At 48.0% G+C, this 5,600-nt stretch overlaps 1 pseudogene; it reads right to left on the bottom strand.

The window, feature by feature from the left end:
* Window positions 1-851: 851 nt before the first annotated feature.
* LOC119288320 overlaps window positions 852-5,600 on the bottom strand; it is a 32,131-nt pseudogene continuing 27,382 nt past the window's right edge.

The following is a 5,600-nucleotide window of genomic DNA, read 5'->3' as shown; positions in this document are numbered from 1 at the left end:
GGCGGCGAGGGGAGGGAAGAGCAAGGAGGAGGGCCGAGCCCGGGCGGTAGGGTTTCCCCCCGGCGGCGCTCACGGGAGCGGCCAGGGAGGGAGGGAGGGGGTTCCTCTTTACACTGCAACTCCCCACGTTGCTACACCAGGTCTGAGGGTTTTTTATACCTGCGCGTACAGGCACCCCAGCACACACGCACGCACACATCACCGGCCTGAACTCACGGCCACTAACCCATTCACACGAAGTCACGCAAGCACTAACTATACCACTAAGCTAGCTACATGCACGGCGTCCATATCCATGCGCGCATCAGTTCCTCAGGGGCCGGCCACACGACCTGGTAGCTAGCATGCATGCATCGAACTAACTCAACGTATGACCCGGCCGGCCGCTCCACTCTCATGTCAAAGATTATGCCTATAACATTCGCTAGCTGTTTCGTAAGTCAGGACCCACCCTTTGCTTCATGGTGGCATAGTCGCACAAATCACGGCATTTGTTCTACTAGCATTGTTGTAGCTCGCCACTCGAGCCAGAAGAGCATTTGTGCGCAGGACATCATATATTTCATCCACATCAGTGAGAGGGGCAGGCCGTGTTTGCTTGTATCAATATAATAATACGCTAAGTAACAACCACATCAATTAAGCCTTCTGTAGTCTGCACCATTAAGGTACAAAATACATACTGCATATAGACGGATAATAGGGACGACTTGAGCACAAGCTAGATAGGTAAATAACTATATATGAATATGATTCCCAAGTAAGTTAGAGGTGGCATGAATTAATTATAAGTACAAACTAGAAGCGAAAAATATAATGAAGCAGAGATTACCCTCGGCATGTCCATCATCTTAAATGAAGTCAACAGTGATGTCGGCACTTGGATGATGATGCTTAAATGCTCCCTCCAACAGGTGCCTCACAGATGTTTTGTTTTGTGTTTGATTGCTGTACACATGTAACCAGATTTGTTTAAGGGTGCCAGCAGGCAAGTGCTGGATGCCAACCGGTAGGAACTGAGGAGCCATGTTGTGACGGAACCGCAAGGAAAGCTTCTCTAGCTTGGGCATAGCCCCAGCTTCAAAGTTCAGTGACACCTTTGGACAGTTGAAGAGCATCTGCTTGAGTGCTCGGAATGCCCCGCTGCCAGTGCCAGGGATGACTACACTTTCTTCCTTTTCTTCTTCACCCATACCAGAAACAATCAAATAGAAGTGGCAAGTGAAGGCAGCCGTGCAACAATACTCACACCATCAGCCACCTCCCTCACCACAATGCCCAACTTGTAGAGGCCGTGGAGCTCACCAATCCACTCGGGGCACCTTTGAAACCTGCAGCCCCCGAGATTGAGCTCCCGAAGATGAGAGTCCCGGTGGAATGGTGGTCTGGTAATCCATCCTGGGACATCTGGTTTGTAAGCAAATCCTCCTTTGAAAGTGAAGATCCTGAGGTTGGCAGAAAGCTTGCGGATAGAAGAGTCCAGGGCATCCATGGTGCTCTTGTTAGAGTTATGTCGAATATAGTGTATAAGGTAGGTTACAGTTAGACTTGTAGTTGTACCGTGTTTACATAGGATGTGGAGTCGTGTCCTAGTAGGACACTTGTATCCTAGGCCTCTCTTATATAGCGTGGGTAGACACACAATGTAACCTATGCCAAAATAATAGCACCGGAACGCAGGGGAAGCCGGCGGCATGTGCCGGTGTCCAGGGCGACTGGGTGCGGTATTATAGCGGTATCATGGGGAGGAGCGCCCATAGTCAGGCCCCGGGGATGTAGCCGTATCGGTGAACCTCGTTAACAAATCTCGGTGTCGTGCTCGTGTGATTGCTTGGTCCTCGGATGATCGACAGTATGCCTCGGATTTAGGTTGTTTGGAGGCTATGGATGTTGATTTGGAGGAGGAAGAACACCGACCGGAATCTGCATGATGCGATCATAATACGGATGAAGGACGTCGGCGAGTTGTGATCTAAAGCAGAGTTGGTCCCGTTGTAATCTTCAGCAGTAATCGGAATCGGCGCGGGTGGTTACAACGGTGACAGATTGATCTCGGCGAGTTGCAGCAGCTGTGGACAGCCGCAGCGATGCACGCGGCTCAGCATAAGACGCGTGGGGCGGCGGCTTGTGGGCAGGCTGGCTATGCCTGTGCGGCTTGCTACCGTGGATTGGAGACGAGAAGGAGCAGCGGCCAGACGTGGCGCGTGAGGCCCATGCTGTTGATCTGAAGACACGTTTGGGTAGCTACGTGAGGTTTGTTTTAGACCAGAAGTGCAGTCCACGTGTGCGACGCGGACGGAGGTAGGCAGATCAATTTGGCGATGGAAAAATCCTTCGTGTTGGCATCCATCGGATTTAGCAGGAGGAATTGACAAGGCAAAGCAACTGTAGCATCGGGATTGAGCCAAGAGCACGTCACGTGAAGGCCTGGTTGAATTGCAACTAGTACATAGAAGCATACCATGTTCTGTTCTGTTTGTGTACTTGGGCATCACGTGCAAAGCTGAGATAATTTTTCGCAGGGTCAGCCGTACAAAGAACTATAGCGCCAACGGGTATCGGGTTTGAGGTGGAGAAGTTCAACGGAACTGAAAACCTTGGGTTATGGCAGACAAGGATGAAAAATTATTGGCATGACAGAGATGCTTGAAGGCATTGCAGGAAGTCATGTCAGCTAAGATGGAATTATATGTGATGGATGGAAATTCGCGGAAGACGATTTGGGAGCCTCGAGTGTGTCGTACAGTCGAACGAGTTTGGTTGGGTCGGACTGGACAGTCTGACGGGATCGACGCAAGTCGGTTGGTACAGATGACGGTGGTGGAATCGGCGACGATGACATAGGAGCGTGATGCCGATGGTGACCGACTTCTGGGCGTGGAAACACGTGGCGCAGGCCCCGAGGGCTTGTGTGGCTTTGACAAGACTATGGCGTGGGGTTGATTCAAGATGGCATACGCATGTGAGCTTGAAGTCGACGGGACGCGGGGTGGACTGATCATCTACCATGGAGTCATGTCGAAGATGGAGCTGGATTGAGGGGCTACGGTGTAAGTGCACAGAGAGTCGAAGCCTATTCAGCGGGAAAAGCGAGGGACACATAATTCGGACTAGAGCCCAGTGGTCTGATGGAAGCGTGAAACCCGTCATCTGTCGGTGATGATCGGTGGTACTCTGCAGTGGGGGTTGAGTGGTGTGGTTTCGCGACCCTTGAGACTCGACCGGGACAGCGAAGGCTCGACGCAGTAATAGTGGCGAGGCGTGCGGTATGCACGGGACATGGAGACGGGCCAGGGCTCTGGTGGTCATACATGTGGTGAGACAACTGCGAATTTGACTTGGGATGACTACAAGCAACGGTGAAATTCTTTCAAGTTTCAGACAGGCGGTCAAGAAAGGAGCGCTGATGTTGAGTTCAGGTAACTCTTATGTGTGACACCCAATATGTGAGTTGTTCACTTTCACGCAGGTCAGTGATCGGTGTGTGATGGTGTTGACGGATACTCTGGAAGTTGGGAGCACGGACTAGAGTAACAAGGAACTTAATTTTGCTCGAGTGTTGACTGTGGTCAAGAATAGAAGGGACTACAAGTTGCAGGTGGAGTCATATGGAGTCTTTGGAGTAGCAGCGGTGCTCATGGAATAAACTCAAGTCCAATGTACATGGAAGTTTGACGCATGGACGAACTCAAGGTGGTGAAGAATATTCGCCAAGGTGGAGTTTGTTAGAGTTGTGTCGAATATAGTGTATAAGGTAGGTTACAGTTGGACTTGTAGTTGTACCGTGTTTACATAGGATGTGGAGTCGTGTCCTAGTAGGACACTTGTATCCTAGGCCTCTCTTATATAGCGGGGGTAGACACACAATGTAACCTATGCCAACATAATAGCACCGGAACGCAGGGGAAGCCGGCGGCATGTGCCGGTGTCCAGGGCGACCGGGTGCGCTATTGTAGCGGTATCATGGGGAGGAGCGCCCATAGTCAGGCCCCGGGGATGTAGCCATATCGGTGAACCTCGTTAACAAATCTCGGTGTCGTGCTCGTGTGATTGCTTGGTCCTCGGATGATCGACAGTATGCCTCGAATTTATTCTAACAGCTCTCTTCCACCCATTCACTACTCCCATTCCAAGAGATCCCAAGTTCCCTCAAGTTGGTCAGCTTGCTGAGCCCCTTGATATTCTCAACCGAGCTTTTAAACATATCTACACCTTGTAGGGTGCACAAGGATTTCAACCTGTCGATCCCGTCAGGCAGCATTGTTCCCATCGAACTGAGATGCGACAACTGGGGCAAAGTAACAATATCTGATGGATATTCTCTCAGTTTACCTACACATATATCTATTGTCTCCAATTGCTGTAGCTCCTCAATTTTATTAGGTAGCTTCAACTCACATCTAGAAAAAATATCACAACTAACCTTTAAATACCTTAGAAGGAACAGCCCACTGATACCAGTGTGGTCCAGGTAGTTGTTCAAAGAATACTTATGTTCAGGGTGTAGCACTCTGACATACTTGAAATCCAGAAAATAAGGCAAAAGTGAGCTCCGGCAAAGTAAGACTGACCGAACATGTGATAGTGACCCTTTGTTGATTGTTTCCAAAATTGTTGTATCCTTTTTATCATTGTAGTGGACTGAGACTCGGCGGATCTCCCCCGTCTCAACCTTAGAACCATCAATCACATGAATAAAATTCTCTTTACTTGACTTGGATCTCATCATGTCAAGAATTATATCATGTACTCTGCAAGACAACACTTCATTGTTGTAGCTTATCCTCCAAGGCTGGATCATACACATGCTGATGAGCTCTTTGAAGTACTTTTCTGCAACATCCACTGCATCCAGAAGACCATTTGTACTCACGTGCACGAAACCTTCGGCTACCCATTTCCTCAACAATTCAGTTTTGTCTATCTCGCGATCCTCTGGATACATACAAATATAAAGTAGACATGCCTTCAGATGATCAGGAAGATGTATGTAGCTAAGATCCAATATTTGCTTCATGTTTTCAAGATTATCTCCTTCAGTCAGAGCACCCAAGGATTTCCATACATACTCCCAGGTTGACCCTGGCTCACCAGCTAGAAGGCTTGCAATACTATTAATAGCAAGTGGCATACCACCACATTTTTTTAGAATATCAACTAAAATCTCTTCTTTTCTATGTGTATCGGGGCAATCTTTTTCAGAACCAAATGTTCTTCTAAAAAATAGTGTTCTTGAGTCTACTTCACCGAGTGGTTTCATCCTATAAACATTTTTGCATTCAACTTTGCAACAGTCACGAGCAACACGTTCAATCCTTGTTGTTGTTATCACTCTACTGCCACAACTGTTTCTTGGAAAAGCATAAGCAATACGACCCCATGTTGTAGAATCCCATATATCATCAATTACTATGAAGTATCTGCAAAAATGTGCCACACGGTTAAGAAACAAAGGAGTAGCGAATCTTAGTAAATTTAGTAGGATTAGTGGCTGGCACAACCATATATGCATGCAAATTAGGACAAAGTAGAAGCGCATGCGAAGTAATCAAGAAAATATTGAATTTGAGTTCTTTAATTAATGTAGTTTGCTTATGTAC

The sequence above is a fragment of the Triticum dicoccoides genome, chromosome 4A (genome assembly GCF_002162155.2).
Source record: "Triticum dicoccoides isolate Atlit2015 ecotype Zavitan chromosome 4A, WEW_v2.0, whole genome shotgun sequence".
Classification (NCBI taxonomy): domain Eukaryota; kingdom Viridiplantae; phylum Streptophyta; class Magnoliopsida; order Poales; family Poaceae; genus Triticum; species Triticum dicoccoides.
This window is presented reverse-complemented; position numbering and strand designations above follow the sequence as displayed.